Genomic DNA, 18382 nt, shown 5'->3' with positions numbered 1-18382 from the left:
AGGAACTTGTTAGAAATGAAAATTCTTGGGCCCCACCCCGGATCTACTGAATCATAAACTCTGGGAGTTGGGTCCAACAATTTTTATTTAAACTAGGTTAAATAAATAAACCTGGTTTATTTAAACACAGTGACTCTGATGAATGCTCAAGTTTGAGAGGTACTGACTTAAGATATATCTGTTATATAAATACAGCTCTTCTTCCCCCTGATTTTTCCATCTAATTCTTTACTAAGGTGCTTATTTTACATCAGGGAATCAACAGCTCTCTAATAGTAGAAACTTACTATTGAATACCTAACTCAAACCTAATTTGGTCCAGTGACCTAGAGAACCAGCAGGCTTAGGAGCCCACCACCAAGTCTCTGGATCATTTATTTCCCTATATACTTGCAATGGCCAAAGAATTATTTGGTTAATGCCATATTCATTTCTGAAGGACCTATCATCCAACATGATTTACTAGTAAATCAGCAATTCCAACATTTTTGGAGTTATCCTATCCTATCTCTAATTCTTCAATGTTCCCTGCCTCCCCCTAAGAAGTGCTGTACTATATATGTGTTAATTTTTAGGTGACAGAAAATGCAAATTCACTTTGAGAACGTCAGTACATACCTTGAGAAAATCAGAAAATAACATATCATTATTTCAAATCAAATTGTGTGTCTGAGAGTGGGGCTGGGAAATTTAAAATAGTATCTTTCCAAATGGTAGCTCTTCAGTAATGGTTTATAAAAGTATAACTTTTGATATAATATTGATTTCAAATATTTTCTTTGCCACTATAAAATGTACAAATTAGGTTATGTCATCATTTCCTAGACATAATGAGAGCATTTAATTTTACTTTTTCTCTTTTATAAAAGTTTTCCCTTGAACTGTGTATCATCATATCTTCATGATATTTGTTCAGGGTTTGGTGATGCCTCAATAATAAGTACATACACACACATACAATAAGCACATCTTCTTTTTATAATGTCAGAAAGAAAACTTAAATTTAAAAATGTTATATCAGGGGGAAATTTTCATAAACCTTGTGATTAGGGACACAGTGCAATAAGGGAGAAAGCATAACATAATCACAACAAAGGTGAAAACAATGTCATATTTAAGTAGCACACTCACTAGTGTAAGGGTAGTAAAAAAAATGTTTCACCTTAAGGCTATTTCTAGGCCAAATAATCAAACAAGAACACATAGACAATGGTCTGTACTAAAACCTACATGTAGTAAGTATTACCTCAGGAAAGTATTGTAAGAAAGTAGTAATTTCATATGCTGATATCTAAAATGAATTGTTACATTTATTAACATGAGCATGTACATCTATTTTTTCTAAGATGTCTTACTAAAAGTGTTAGTCTTACTTTTATTTTCACAAGTATTATTACTATTATTAATCTAATATGATAATTTTCTTTAGAAGCTCCAGCTGTAAAATATTTTAAACTTTTAAGATTGGTCTTTAACAAACTTTTCTTTTCTTTCTTTTCTTTTTTTTTTGTCAAGGATGGAGATGTTTCAGATTATCAAATGCATTGTCAAGGAGCGAATTGTTTCTTGAAAACTGGGAATAAATGCCATTGAAATAAGTTGGAGTGTAGAAAAATATGGAAGATACTTTTAAAAGATACGTAGTAGGGCTTCCCTGGTGGCGCAGTGGTTGGGAGTCCACCTGCCGATGCAGGGGACACGGGTTCGTGCCCTGGTCCAGGAAGGTCCCATATGTCATGGAGCGGCTGGGCCTGTGAGCCCTGGCCACTGAGCCTGCACGTCCGGAGCCTGTGCTCAGCAATGGGAGAGGCCACAACGGTGAGAGGCCTGTGTACCACAAAAACATAAAATAAAATAAAATAAAATAAAAGATATGTAGTGGTGCTGATGGAGGGAGGGTAAGAGTAGAATTGAGACTTACATTGTGGAATATACTACAAAGAAACCCTATCTCTATTTTTAGTTTTTTGAGAAACCTCCATACTGTTTTCCATAGTTCTGTACCAATTTACATTCCCACCAACAGGGTGTAAGGGTTACCTTTTCTCCACATCTTCACCAACATTTGTTATTTGTGTTCTTTTTGATGATAGCCATTATGACAGGTGTGAAGTGATATCTCATTGTGGCTTTGAATTGTGCTTCCCTGATGATTAGCGATGTTGAGCATCTTTTAATGTGCCTGTTAGCCATCTGCATTTCCTCTTCAGAAAAATGTCTACTCAGTCCTTCTGCCCATTTTTTAATCAGATGTTTGTTTTCTTTTTTTTTTGATGTTGAGTTCTATGAACTGTTTGTATATGTTGGATATTAACTCCTTATTGGTCATATCATTTGCAAACATCTTCTCCCATTCAGTAGGTTGTCTTTTTGTTTTGTTGATGGTTTCCTTTGCGGTGCAAAAGATTTTAAGTTTAATTAGGCTCTGTTTATTTTTCTTTTATTTCCTTTGCTTTAGGAGACAGATTCAAAAAGATCTTGCTGCAATCTATGTCAAAGTGTGTTCTGCTTATGTTTTCCTCTAGGTATTTTATGGTTTCCAGTCTTGCATTTAGGTCTTTAATCCATTTTGATTTTATTTTTGTATATGGTGTTAGAGAATGTTTTAATTTCATTCTTTTACATGTAGCTGTCCAGTTTTTCCAGCACCACTTATTGAAGGGACTTTCTTTTCTCCATTGTATATTCTTGTCTCCTTTGTTGTAGATTAATTGATCATAAGTATGTGGGTTTATCTCTGGGCTCTGTATTCTTTTCTATTTATCTATGTGTCTGTTTTCAGGCCAGTACCATTCTGTTTTTTTATTGAAATATATATATATATATTCTTTTCCAGTATAGGTTATTACAACATATTGAATACAGTTCCCTGTGCTATACAGCTATACAGTAGGTTCTTGTTGTTTATCCATTTTATATATAGTAGTGTGTATCTGTTCATCCCAAACTCCTAATTTATCCCTCCCTCCCATTTTCCTTTGGTAACCATAAGTTTGTTTTCTATGTATGTCAGTCTATTTCTGTTTTGTAAATAAGTTCATTTGTATCATTTTTTTTAGATTCCACATATAAGTCAAATCATATATTTGTCTTTTTCTATCTGACTTACTTCACTTAGTATGATAATCTCTAGGTCCATCCACATTGCTGCAAATGATATTATTTCATTCTTTTTTATGGCTGAGTGATATATATATATATATATATATATATATATATATATATATATATACCACATCTTCTTTATTCATTCATCTGTCAATGGATATTTAAGTTGCTTCTATTTCTTGGCTATTGTAAATAGTGTTTCTATGAACATTGTAGTGCATGTACCTTTTCGAATTAGAGTTTTTGTCTTTTCCAGATATATGCCCAGAAACTAAAATAGAGTACCATACTGTTTTGATTATTGTAACTTCATAGTGTAGTATGCAGTCAACGTGTGTGATTTTTCCTTCTCTGTCCTTTTTTAAGTTTGTATTGGTTATCTGGGGTCTTTGTGTTTCCATACAAATTTTAAAATTATTTTTTCTAATTCTGTGAAAAATGTCATTGGTATTTTGACAGGGATTGCATTGAATCTGTAGATTGCTTTGGGTAGTATGGTCATTTTAACAATGTCATTTCTTCCAATTCAAGAACATGGTATATCTTTCCATCTGTTTGTGTGGTTTTCAATTTCTTTTATCAGTGTCTTATAGTTTTCTGAGTACAGGTCTTTTATATACTTAGATAGGTTTATCCCAAGGTGTTTTATTCTTTTCATGATATGTTAAATGGGGTTGTTTCCTTAATTTCTCTTTCTGACAGTTCATTTTTAGTGTATAGAAATGCAACAGATTACTGCATTTTATGTTCGTATCCTGCAACTTTACTGAATTCATAAGACTACCCATATGACCCAGCAATTCTGCTCCTGGGTATATTTCTGAAAAAAACAAAAACATTAATTCAAGAAGATACATGCACACCAATGTTCATAGCAGCATTATTTACAATTGCCAAGATATGGAAGCAACCTAAGTTTCCATCAACAGATGTCTAGATAAAAATGATGTGGTATATATATATATATATATATATATATATATATATATATACACACACACATGCAGTGGGATACTAGTCAGCCATAAAAACATAATGAAATTTTGCCATTTGCAACAACATGGATGGACATGGAGCGTATTATGCTAAGTGAAATAAGTCAGACAGAGAAAGACAAATACTGTATGATATCACTTATATGTGGACTCTTAAAAACACAACAAACTAGTGAATATAACCAAAAAAAAAAAAAGCAAATTCACAGATATAGAGAACAAACTAGCGGTTACCAGTGGGGAGAGGGAAGGACAGAGGGGTAAAATAGAGTTATGGGATTAAGAAGTAAAAATTATTATGTATCAAATAAGATACAAGGATATGTTGTACACCACAGGGAATATAGCCAATACTTTATAATAACTGTAAATGGAGTATAACCTTTAAAAATCATGAATCACTATATTGTACACCTATAACTTATATAATGTTACACATCAACTATAACTCAATAAAAAGAAAATAAAAAATAAACCCAGCACTGGGATAAATGGTATAACTTAGTTCAAATGTGTTTGGAAACACCTGTCTGTCTCTCTCTTCCATCCCCACATCATCTGTGTCAAATAGAACAAGAAAGAGTTCAATTTAATATTCTTCAATTAATTATAATCCCACTTATGTCAACAAAGTTTCTTAGTATGGAGATAGATTGGAGTAATAAAAATACCTAAACCTTTTTTTTTTTTTTTTTTTGCAGTACGCGGGCCTCTCACTGCTGCGGCCTCTCCCGTTGCGGAGCACAGGCTCCGGACGCGCAGGCCCAGCGGCCACGGCCCACGGGCCAGCCATTCCGCGGCATGCGGGACCCTCCCGGACCGGGACACGAACCCGCGTCCCCCACACCGGCAGGCGGACTCCCAACCACTGCGCCACCAGGGAAGCCCCTAAACCTTTTTTAATAATACTAAATATAATATCTGATAGTATCTCAGAAAACACACACTGTCAGGACATGTTCTATTACCTCTCCTTGCAAATATAAATTTAGTACTGATATAAGCTTAGCCCATGCTTTATAAGGAAAAATATTATTAGTGTACTGGATATTATACCTATTATGCTAATTCTTATAAACCATTAGAAAATATTGGAAGTCAAAATGGACTGGGAATTTTACATTGATGAGAAAAAAGAGAATGAGGAGTAGGGAAATAGAAATTGTGATAAATTCAGCCACAGCCCTTTTTAGTGAAAACTGGGGTTAATTTTGTATGGCTAGCAAGTGTTCTCAATCTATAATGAAATAGTCAATTTTCCTAGTTGGATATTTTTAAATATTTTGTCAGGCTTCTCACCCAATATTCTTCAATAAATAGACATTAACCAATTTCCAGACTTTGCCTATCCAAGTATACCTGAATTTAATAAGGCTTATAATGGTAGGTAGAGCCCATTTCTGACACATATCTTTATAAGGGACTCTGTTCTGCAGAGGAGAAATGTGGAAAACACATCCTGCAGCTTTGTCATTATAATAGCTAACCTTGAATAATTACACCAATGGAATATTTTAGTTATACATATATAGATTTGTCCAATAACCAGTTTAATAACTTTTACAAATTGCTTCTCTAAATAAACAGCCTTGTATACCCCAATATTTGCAAGGAACCAAATGAAATAATCATATTGTTTCTTTCATTTGGGCTGAGAATAGATGATTGAAGTAATTTAAAAAAATTAAACTAAACTATTACCCACTGAGGGTAACTTTTGAAAAAAATGTATTGCTTTGACGTCTTGGATTAAGTCAACGAAAAAGGTATCATTACTTAGTGATTTTTCTTTAGGTAAATTAACCTTCATATTTCTCCTTCCTATGAGCTGTCATAAATTCTTAGAAATAAATTCTTTAAGAATTAAGATACTAGCTATTGTGCTTGTGACCCATTAATTCTGTTTATGAATTTTGAAAGTATATTTCATAGTTAATCTTCATGAAATAAAAGATATTCACTATATGTTGTCTTCATTCCAAAATCAATACATGATATTTATAGTATATATTATATATATATATACAATGATAATAGAAATGAAATATTTTTCAAGAAACAAGTAAGTTTAATAATCCTTCAATTAAACTTATTGATATTTGTATCGTATTTCCTGAACCTGAACTCAATTGAAAAAAAAAAACAAAAAATCTCTTAATGTCATCCAGGGTTTCTCAACCTTAGCACTATTGATATTTTGGCCTAGGGGCTGTTGTGGGGGCCGTCCTGTGCATTGTAAGGTGTTTATCAGCATAACTGACCTCTATCTTGTAATTGCAAGTAGCAACTCTTCACCATTTGTAGCTACTAAATGTGTTGACACTGTCAAATGTCCCCTTGATGGAGGACAATACTTCAACTGAGCATCACTTATTAAAATAACCTTAAGAAAGTAAGAAATTGGGTCAAGATGATTGATGATGGTGTATTAGAATGACATTAATATCTTTAATCACTCATCGACAAGTATTTTTAGATTTTTTACTATCCACAAGGCATTTTGATGACTGTTAGGGACACAATGATGAACAGAATAAACGGGGTCCCTGTTAATTGAAATGGAGGTCCATTAAGCAAATAATTATAAATTTATGTAATAATAATTTATGCTAAGTGTTATGAAGGAAAAATACCATGTGTAAGAAGACCAGAAAAGTGAGCCTCCCATTGTCTATGGTGCTATGGATTGCTTCCCTGAAGAAGTGGCATTGAAGTAGAAAACTGGAAAATTGGTAGACTTTAGCCAGGAATAGATAGATAAATCTTATTTTTGCTTTTAAAAAATACATTTGTATTGATGGTACACTTCTCCTCCATCATTTAGCATATATTACAATGCAATTTCTAAATTTGTAGTAAATTCAATCATTTTTCTTTACATATTTTGCATTATATATTGGGGAGAGGTTAACATCAAGGCAAATGCAAGCCAACAATGAATTATTTTTTCATTAAGAAAATATTTTATCTCCTGGCCATATACTTGGTTAATAAAAAAATAGATATTTGATTAAATCTAAATAACCCTTTTTGGATATAGTCACATATCTCTTAGAAATTATACATTTAATAAATTTCTATTGTTTAATTAGTTCACTGTTATTGGCAATTAAGTATAGCTTTACCATAGAAGTACACTAAGAGTTGGCAAAAATGATATTACTGCATTGATCTTTTATCTTACTCAGCATCAATTTTTAATCCATTATTATCATTTTGACATGGATCCCATTTAGAAAATACTAACTATCTTTGCACATATATGACCACAGATTTAAATTAATTGAAGGGATTGTCAGCTAGTCTGGAAATGTTATCAGGTACATAATATTTTTATTATTAGTTATATATGCACATTATAAATTTTTCAAATAGTGAAAAAGTGTGTAAAGTCATAATTAAATGTCCCTCCCCTCATATACAGAAATATTTTATACTAAATAATGAAATGTTGTGACCAAAGGAGCAACTAAACAAATGCTACAACTTCTTCTATGTATATCAGTAACAAAGTGCTTTGAAAGGATGAAAGAATCATATTATACATAATGAAGATGAATAAAAAGGAGCTTAATCAACTGGTGACTGGCAGAGCCCAGAGTAGTTATAGATAATATAATTTTCCCAAGTAGTTTTTACGTTTATACACCTGAACTCAGTACAGATTGCTTATATTACTCAATTAATAAAAAATTTAAATTACTGGAAAGAGAAATATGACTTTAGAGAGTAAGCTTAAGATAAAAAATACATTTTAGAAACTTTAAAAATCTTTATAAATCATTTAATTTTGTATAGTCAGCATCAAAGAAGAAATCAAGCTTATTAAATAAGTTTAATTTTTATAAGCTTCTTGGTGATTCACTGAGAATTTTAGTGGTTTATTAACATGATCCTTAGGATTAACTCCTCCCCAAATAATGTGCCAAAGTTTTAGTTTCATGTCCTTTGGTTTTCTTGCTTATTCTCAAAAAGCCTATATAACTTTTTTATATTTTATACTGTAATACACAATTTGTGAATTGTGGAAACAACTATTTCTCTCTTCCTCTTATGTTTGTTCATTCAAATGAAATAATCTCACAAGGTTCAACTTTATAAAAATGATAGGAAATATGACAAAATATGGATAATAAGTATGTTATTGGGATTAAAGAAAGTTGTGCTGTTCTATTAACTTTCTGTAAATATTCACAAGTGAGAGTAACTAATGGAACAAAACAGCCAGTTACCTAAAAGATACCCAATCTTTGTGGAGTTACACCTCCCCTTGATATTTAAATGACCTTGCTCTATCCCTCATTCAATATTTAGTAGGAAAAAAAGCCTGTTTCACCTTCTTCCCCAATATTATGGGCTGAATTGTGTCCTCCCAAATTTATATGTTGAAGTCCTAAATCTCAGTATCTCAGAATGTGACTGTGTTTAGAGATAATGTCATTAAAGAGGTAATTAAATTAAAACGAGGCCACTAAAGTGGGCCCTAATCTAATCTGGCTGGTGCCTTTATAAGAAGAGAAAATTTGGACACAAGACACCAGGGATGCACACACCAAAGGCTATGAGAAGACACAACAAGAAGGTGTCCATCTGGAAACTAAGAAGAGAGACTTCCAAAGTTAAACCTGCTGACATCTCGATCTTGGACTTCTTGCCTCTAGAGCTATGAAAAAATAGATTTCTGTTGTTTAAGGCACCCAATACGTGGTATTTTGTTATAGAACCCCTAGCAAACCAATATATCCTGTATTACTAGGGTCATCAATTTGCAGCACAGCAGAAAAATTTACAGTATTATACATCACTTCTTAAAATCCCTTGGCCATTGCCATCACTGGAAATTTATAACTGCCCATTTCTTCCACTGTTGAGATGGATCCTATCTCTTTGTCTACCTCATCTCATTTTTTACATTTCTTCTCTCCTCTTTTCTGACACCTCATTCTCACTCTCTCAGGGCATGCCAAAAATTCAGAACCTTCCTTATAAATTTATTATTCAAAGCAATTCACCTCTCCAACAGTCTCCTTTTCTCTCTCTATGGGCTTCTGCTCCAGGATGAAAACTCAGTTAAGTTGCTACAATAAACAAAGAACAGAAGGTTTCAGATATAAACTCTCTACCAAAAAATAAAGTTCCTGACCTCATAAAGTATCAAATAAGTATATAATTATAACTCATGATAAACTGATATGGAAGAATATTAAACAGTATGAGAAGAGAGTTATGTGACTCATTAAAGAGATTATAACAGGCTGATCTGATCTGATTTAATATGGTATATCTTAGACGCTTTCTTTTATGAAGTGACTTCTAAACTGAAACCTGAAAGATACTTAGGATTGCCAAGTGAAAATTGCCAATAGGGTAGTCCAAGAAGAAGAAACCAAATTTGTGAAAGCTCTGAGACAGGAAAGCATTTGGTTTATTTAAGGGGATGTAGTCATGTGGCTGAAATTCAGTAAGTTAGAGTTAGTCAATCAAGATGATGCTACAGAGTAACATACATGAGGCAGGGCAACTGAGGGTGCACATTACTTCTCTTTTCTGAGCATGATTAGAGTCAGTTTCAAAATTTCTGTCTTTAGTGACATGCCTATGAAAGATTATCTTGAATGGTCCTTCACTGGTTGAGTTGTTCCATGGATGCATTTCTAGGTTTGGCCTTGATAGGTATGAACCATATCAGGTAGGACTTTGTAGGCCATAGTAAGTTTTTATATTTTTAAAATTTTATCCTACATTCAATGGAGAGCCTTTGAAATATGATGATAAATATTCCCAGGTATCTCACTTAGCATAATTTCTATTTTTTTACCATATAATCCATTCCCTTTGGACAAGCTCAAGTTCATCATGTTCTTAAGAGAAATGTGCTCAAGTGTGGTCTGACCATCACAGAGTAGATTTGGAGTATCATGCTCCTTTTCTGTACTTCAAACTCTTATTAATTCACCTAAGATGACATTGGTTATTTTTGTAGTGATATTCAACTACTGATGTGAAAAATCATAGAAATTTAGAATCTCATGGAAGCACCAAAATATCTTAATCTAATCACCTCATTTTTCAGATAAAGAAACCAAAACTCAGTGAATGAATTTATAATAAATGCCTGAAGTAATTTTCATACTGCTACAAATATCTTACTGTATTTTGTATTTATTTGATTAGAAGTATATATTAAATTTCTTCTTGGTAGATCTGGCCATTTTTTTCCAGCCTGTTAAGAGAGTTTTTCATGTTAAATATGTCAAACAATGTATTTGACCATCCTCTGAGCTTCACTGCATATCTGAATAACTGTCTCTTCCCCCAGTCAAGTCTTTCACAATAACTATAAAGCAGAATAGGGCAAAAGACAGCGTTGCCACACCATAGAAGATGTTCCTTTAGTAAGACCTTGATAAATTAATTATTTTTCTAGTTATTCAACTAGTTACAAATACTTACCTGTCTCATTAGCTTGCTTATGCATGCTGTTCCATCAAGCAGGCTAATCTCTTCACTGTATTCCACAAGACAGTACCTTCAACTCAGTGTGATTGCACATTCTATTTGCTTGGCTTGGAATAACTTCACTCATCTATTAAGACTTCTTTTTTTTTTTTCTTTTTTTTTTCTTTTTTTTTTCTTTTCTTTTATTTTTTACATCTTTATTGGGGTATAATTGCTTTACAATGGTGTGTTAGTTTCTGCTTTATAACAAAGTGAATCAGTCATACATAAACATATGTTCCCATATGTCTTCCCTGCTGCGTCTCCCTCCCTCCCACCCTCCCCATCCCACCCCTCCAGGCTGTCACAAAGCACCGAGCCAATATCCCTGTGCCATGCGGCTGCTTCCCACTACCTATCTACCTTACTGCGTTTGTTAGTGTGTATATGCCCATGACTCTCTCTCGCCCTGTCACAGCTCACCCTTCCCCCTCCCCATAACCTCAAGTCCGTTCTCTAAGAGGTCTGCGTCTTTATTCCTGCTTTACCCCTAGGTTTTTCATGACATTTTTTTTTCTTAAATTCCATATATATGTGTTAGCATACGGTATTTGTCTCTCTCTTTCTGACTTACTTCACTCTGTATGACAGACTCTAGGTCTATCCACCTCATTACAAATAGCTCAATTTCGTTTCTTTTTATGGCTGAGTAATATTCCATTGTATATATGTGCCACATCTTCTTTATCCATTCATCCGATGACGGGCACTTAGGTTGTTTCCATCTCCGGGCTATTGTAAATAGAGCTGCAATGAACATTTTGGTACATGTCTCTTTTTGAATTATGGTTTTCTCAGGGTATATGCCCAGTAGTGGGATTGCTGGGTCATATGGTAGTTCTATTTGTAGCTTTTTAAGGAACCTCCATACTGTTCTCCACAGTGGCTGTATCAATTTACATTCCCACCAACAGTGTAAGAGGGTTCCCTTTTCTCCACACCCTCTCCAGCATTTATTGTTTCTAGATTTTTTGATGATGGCCATTCTGACGGGTGTGAGGTGATATCTCATTGTAGTTTTGATTTGCATTTCTCTAATGATTAGTGATGTTGAGCATTCTTTCATGTGTTTGTTGGCAGTCTGTATATCTTCTTTGGAGAAATGTCTATTTAGGTCTTCTGCCCATTTTTGGATTGGGTTGTTTGTTTTCTTGTTATTGAGCTGCATGAGCTGCTTGTAAATTTTGGAGATTAATCCTTTGTCGGTTGCTTCATTTGCAAATATTTTCTCCCATTCTGAGGGTTGTCTTTTGGTCTTGTTTATGGTTTCCTTTGCTGTGCAAAAGCTTTGAAGTTTCATTAGGTCCCATTTGTTTATTTTTGTTTTTATTCCCATTACTCTAGGAGGTGGGTCAGAAAGGATCTTGCTTTGATTTATGTCATAGAGTGTTCTGCCTATGTTTTCCTCTAAGAGTTTGATAGTTTCTGGCCTTACATTTAGGTCTTTAATCCATTTTGAGCTTATTTTTGTGTATGGTGTTAGGGAGTGATCTAATCTCATACTTTTACATGTACCTGTCCAGTTTTCCCAGCACCACTTATTGAAGAGGCTGTCCTTTCTCCATTGTACATTACTGCCACCTTTATCAAAGATAAGGTGTCCATATGTGCATGGGTTTATCTCTGAGCTTTCTATCCTGTTCCATTGATCTATCTTTCTGTTTTTGTGCCAGTACCATACCGTCTTGATGACTGTAGCTTTGTAGTATAGTCTGAAGTCAGGGAGCCTGATTCCTCCAGTTCCTTCTTTCATTCTCAAGATTGCTTTGGCTATTCGGGGTCTTTTGTGTTTCCATACAAATTGTGAAATTTTTTGTTCTAGTTCTGTGAAAAATGCCAGTGGTAGTTTGATAGGGATTGCATTGAATCTATAGATTGCTTTGGGTAGTAGAGTCATTTTCACAATGTTGATTCTTCCAATCCAAGAACATGGTATATCTCTCCATCTATTTATATCATCTTTAATTTCTTTCATCAGTGTCTTATAATTTTCTGCATACAGGTCTTTTGTCTCCTTAGGTAGGTTTATTCCTAGATATTTTATTCTTTTTGTTGCAATGGTAAATGGGAGTGTTTTCTTGATTTCACTTTCAGATTTTTCATCATTAGTATATAGGAATGCCAGAGATTTCTGTGCATTAATTTTGTATCCTGCCACTTTACCAAATTCATTGATTAGCTCTAGTAGTTTTCTGGTAGCATCTTTAGGGTTCTCTATGTATAGGATCATGTCATCTGCAAACAGTGACAGCTTTATTTCTTCTTTTCCGATTTGGATTCCTTTTATTTCCTTTTCTTCTCTGATTGCTGTGGCTAAAACTTCCAAAACTGTGTTGAATAAGAGTGGTGAGAGTGGGCAACCTTGTCTTGTTCCTGATCTTAGTGGAAATGCTTTCAGTTTTTCACCATTGAGGATGATGTTTGCTGTGGGCTTGTCATATATGGCCTTTATTATGTTGAGGAAAGTTCCCTCTATGCCTACTTTCTGCAGGGTTTTTATCATCAATGGGTGTTGAATTTTGTCAAAAGCTTTCTCTGCATCTATTGAGATGATCATATGGTTTTTCTCCTTCAATTTGTTAATATGGTTTATCACATTGATAGATTTGCGTATATTGAAGAATCCTTGCATTCCTGGAATAAACCCCACTTGATCATGGTGTATGATCCTTTTAATGTGCTGTTGGATTCTGTTTGCTAGTATTTTGTTGAGGATTTTTGCATCTATGTTCATCAGTGATATTGGCCTGTAGTTTTCTTTCTTTGTGACATCCTTGCCTGGTTTTGGTATCAAGGTGATGGTGGCCTCGTAGAAGGAGTTAGGGAGTGGTCCTCCCTCTGCTATATTTTGGAAGAGTTTGAGAAGGATAGGTGTTAGCTCTTCTCTAAATGTTTGATAGAATTCGCCTGTGAAGCCATCTGGTCCTGGGCTTTTCTTTGTTGGAAGATTTTTAATCACAGTTTCAATTTCAGTGCTTGTGATTGGTCTGTTCATATTTTCTATTTCTTCCTGATTCAGTCTTGGCAGGTTGTGCATTTCTAAGAATTTGTCCATTTCTTCCAGATTGTCCATTTTATTGGCATAGAGTTGCTTGTAGTAATCTCTCATGATCTCTTTTATCTCTGCAGTGTCAGTTGTTACCTCTCCTTTTTCATTTCTAATTCTATTGATTTGAGTCTTCTCCCTTTTTTTCTTGATGAGTGTGGCTAGTGGTTTATCTATTTTGTTTATCTTCTCAAAGAACCAGCTTTTAGTTTTATTGATCTTTGCTATTGTTTCCTTCATTTCTTTTTCATTTATTTCTGATCTGATTTTTATGATTTCTTTCCTTCTGCTAGCTTTGGGGTATTTTTGTTCTTCTTTCTCTAATTGCTTGAGGTGCAAGGTTAGGTTGTTTATTCGAGATGTTTCCTGCTTCTTAAGGTGGGCTTGTATTGCTATAAACTTCCCCCTTAGAACTGCTTTTGCTGCATCCCACAGGTTTTGGGTCGTTGTATCTCCATTGTCATTGGTTTCTAGGTATTTTTTGATTTCCTCTTTGATTTCTTCAGTGATCTCTTCATTATTAAGTAGTGTATTGTTTAGCCTCCATGTGTTTGTATTTTTTACAGATCTTTTCCTGTAATTGATATCTAGTCTCATGGCGTTGTGGTCAGAAAAGATACTTGATACAATTTCAATTTTCTTAAATTTACCAAGGCTTGATTTGTGACCTAAGATATGATCTATCCTGGAGAATGTTCCATGAGCACTTGAGAAAAATGTGTATTCTGTTGTTTTTGGATGGAGTGTCCTATAAATATCAATTAAGTCCATCTTGTTTAATGTATCATTTAAAGCTTGTGTTTCCTTATTTATTTTCATTTTGGATGATCTGTCCATGGGTGAAAGTGGGGTGTTTAAGTCCCCTACTATGAATGTGTTACTGTCGATTTCCCCTTTTATGGCTGTTAGTATTTGCCTAATGTATTGAGGTGCTCCTATGTTGGGTGCATAAATATTTACAATTGTTATATCTTCTTCTTGGATCGATCCCTTGATCATTATGTAGTGTCCTTCTTTGTCTCTTTTAATAGTCCTTATTTTAAAGTCTATTTTGTCTGATATGAGAATTGCTACTCCAGCTTTCTTTTGGCTTCCATTTGCATGGAATATCTTTTTCCATCCCCTTACTTTCAGTCTGTATGTGTCTCTAGGTCTGAAGTGGGTCTCTTGTAGACAGCATATATAAGGGTCTTGTTTTTGTATCCATTCAGCTAATCTGTGTCTTTTGGTGGGAGCATTTAGTCCATTTACATTTAAGGTCATTATCGATATGTATGTTCCTATTCCCATTTTCTAAATTGTTTTGGGTTCGTTATTATAGGTCTTTTCCTTCTCTTGTGTTTCTTGCCTAGAGAAGATCCTTTAGCATTTGTTGTAAAGCTTGTTTGGTGGTGCTGAACTCTCTCAGCTTTTGCTTGTCTGTAAAGGTTTTAATTTCTCCATCAAATCTGAATGAGATCCTTGCTGGGTAGAGTAGTCTTGGCTGCAGGTTTTTCTCCTTCATCACTTTCAGTATGTCCTGCCACTCCCTTCTGGCTTGTAGGGTTTCTGCTGAGAGATCAGCTGTTAACCTTATGGGGATTCCCTTATGTGTTATTTGTTGTTTTTCCCTTGCTGCTTTTAATATGCTTTCTTTGTATTTAATTTTTGACAGTTTGATTAATATGTGTCTTGGCGTATTTCTCCTTGTATTTATCTTGTATGGGACTCTCTGTGCTTCCTGGACTTGATTAACTATTTCCTTTCCCATATTAGGGAAGTTTTCAACTATAATCTCTTCAAATATTTTCTCAGTCCCTTTCTTTTTCTCTTCTTCTTCTGGAACCCCTATAATTCGAATGTTGGTGCGTTTAATGTTGTCCCAGAGGTCTCTGAGACTGTCCTCAGTTCTTTTCATTCTTTTTTCTTTATTCTGCTCTGCAGTAGTTATTTCCACTATTTTATCTTCCAGGTCACTTATCCGTTCTTCTGCCTCAGTTATTCTGCTATTGATCCCATCTAGAGTACTTTTAATTTCATTTATTGTGTTGTTCATCGTTGCTTGTTTCATCTTTAATTCTTCTAGGTCCTTGTTAACTGATTGTTGCATTTTGTCCAATCTATTGTCCATTCTATCTCCAAGATTTCGGATCAACCTTACTATCATTATTCTGAATTCTCTTTCAGGTAGACTGCCTATTTCCTCTTCATTTGTTAGGTCTGGTGCATTTTTATCTTGCTCCTTTATCTGCTGTGTGTTTTTCTGTCTTCTCATTTTGCTTATCTTACTGTGTTTGGGGTCTCCTTTTTGCAGGCTGCAGGTTCGTAGTTCCTCCTGTTTTTGATGTCTGTCTCCAGTGGCTAAGGTTGGTTCAGTGGGTTGTGTAGGCTTCCTGGTGGAGGGGGCTAGTGCCTGTGTTGTGGTGGATGAGGCTGGATCTTATCTCTCTAGTGGGCAGGTTCACGTCTGGTGGTGTGTTTGGGGGCGTCTGTGGCCTTATTATGATTTTAGGCAGCCTCTCTGCTAATGAGTGGGGTTGTGTTCCTGTTTTGCTAGTTGTTTGGCATAGGTTTTCCAGCACTGTGGCTTGCTGGTCATTGAGTGAAGCTGGGTGCTGGTGTTAAGATGGAGGTCTCTGGGAGATTTTCGCCGTTTGATATTATGTGGAGCTGGGAGGTCTCTTGTTGATCAATGTCCTGAAGTTGGCTGTCCTACCTCAGAGGCAGAGCCCTGCCTCCTGGCTGGAGCACCAAAAGCTTTTCATCCACAGGCTCAGGATAAAAGGGAGAAAAAGTAGAGGGAATTAGTAGAAGTATGAGGAAAGAAAGAAGGAAAGGAGGGTAGGAAGGAAGGAAGAAAGAAAGAAAGAAGCAAAGAAGGCAAGAAGGCAAGAAGGAAAGAAAGGAGGGAGGGAGGGAGGGAGGAAGGAAGGAAGGAGGGAAAGAAGGAAAAAAGACAGAAAGAAAGAAGATACAGTAAAAATAAAATAAAGTATAATAAAGTTATTGAATTAAAAACTTCTTATTTAGAAAAAAAAAAAGGGACGGAAAGAACCTTAGGACAAATGTTGGAAGCAAAGCTATACAGACAAAATCTTACACAGAAGCATACACATACACCCTCACTAAAAGAAGTAAATGGGGAAAAATCCTAAATCTTGCTGTCAGAGACCACCTCCTCAATTTGGGATGATTCGTTGTCTAAAGGAGGGAAGGAAGGACGGAAAGAAAGAAAGAAAGAACGAAGGTAAAGTATAATAAGGTTATTAAAATTAATTATTAAGAAAAAAAATTAAAAAAAAAACATGGACGGATAGAACCCTAGGACAAATGGTGGAAGCAAGACTATACAGACAAGATCTCACACAGAAGCATACACATACACATTCACAAAAAGAGGAAAGGGGAAAAAATCATAGATCTTGCTCCTAAAGTCCACTTCCTTAATTTGGGATGATTGGTTGTCTATTCAGGTATTCCACAGATGCAGGTACATCAAGTTGATTGTGGAGCTTTAATCCGCTGCTTCTGAGGCTGCTGGGAGGGATTTCCCTTTCTTTTCTTTGTTCTCACAGCTCCCAGGGCTAAGCTTTGGATTTGGCCCTGCCACTGCGTGTAGATCGCTGGAGGGCGTCTGTTTTTTGCTCAGACAGGATGGGGTTAAAAGAGCCGCTGATTGGGGGCTCTGGCGCACTCAGGCCGGCGGGGATGGAGGGGCACAGAGTGCGGGGCGGGCCTGCGGTGGCAAAGGCCGGCGTGACTTTGCACCAGCCTGAGGCGCGCTGTGCGCTCTCCCGGGGAAGTTGTCCCTGGATCCCGGGAACCCGGCAGTGGCGGGCTGCACAGGCTCCGCGGAAGAGGGGTGTGGAGAGTGACCTGTGCTCGCACACAGGCCCCTCGGTGGCGGCAGCAGCAGCCTTAACGTCTCCCGCCCGCCTCTGGGGTCCGCGCTTTTAGCCGCGGCTCGCGCCCGTCTCTGGATTCCGCGCTTTCAGCCGCGGCTCGCGCCCGTCTCTGGGGTCCACGCTTTCAGCCGTGGCTCGCGCCCGTCTCTGGGGTTCGCGCTTTTAGCCGCGGCTCGCGCCCGTCTCTGGAGTTCCTTTAAGCAGCGTTCTTAAACCCCTCTCCTCACGCCCCAGGAAACAAAGAGGGAAGGAAAAGTCTCCTGCCTCTTCTGCAGGTGCAGGCTTTTCCCCGGACTCCCTCCCGGCTAGCTGTGGTGCACTAACCCCTTCAGGCTATGTTCAAGCCGCCAACCCCAGTCCTCTCCCTGCGCTCCGGCCTCAGCTCGCAGCCCCGCCCGCCCCGGCGGGTGAGCAGACAAGCCTCTCGGGCTGGTGAGTGCCGGTCGGCACCGATCCTCTGTGCGGGAATCTCCCCGCTTTGCCCTCCGCACCCGTTGCTGTGCACTCCTCCGCAGCTTCGAAGCTCCCCCCTCCGCCTCCCGCAGTCTCCGCCCGCGAAGGGGCTTCCTAGAGTGTGGAAACTTTTCCTCCTTCACCGCTCCCTCCCACTGGTGCAGGTGCCGTCCCTATTCTTTTGTCTCTGTTTTTTCTTTTGCCCTACCCAGGTATGTGGGGAGTTTCTTGCCTTTTGGGAGGTCTGAGGTCTTCTGCCAGCCTTCAGTAGGTGTTCTGTAGGAGTTGTTCCACGTGTAGATGTATTTCTGGTGTATCTGTGGGGAGGAAGGTGATCTCCGCGTCTTACTCTTCCGCCATCTTCCGCCTTCCCCTCCTATTAAGACTTCTTTATCCTT

The sequence above is a fragment of the Lagenorhynchus albirostris genome, chromosome X (genome assembly GCF_949774975.1).
Source record: "Lagenorhynchus albirostris chromosome X, mLagAlb1.1, whole genome shotgun sequence".
NCBI lineage: Eukaryota > Metazoa > Chordata > Mammalia > Artiodactyla > Delphinidae > Lagenorhynchus > Lagenorhynchus albirostris.
This window is presented reverse-complemented; position numbering follows the sequence as displayed.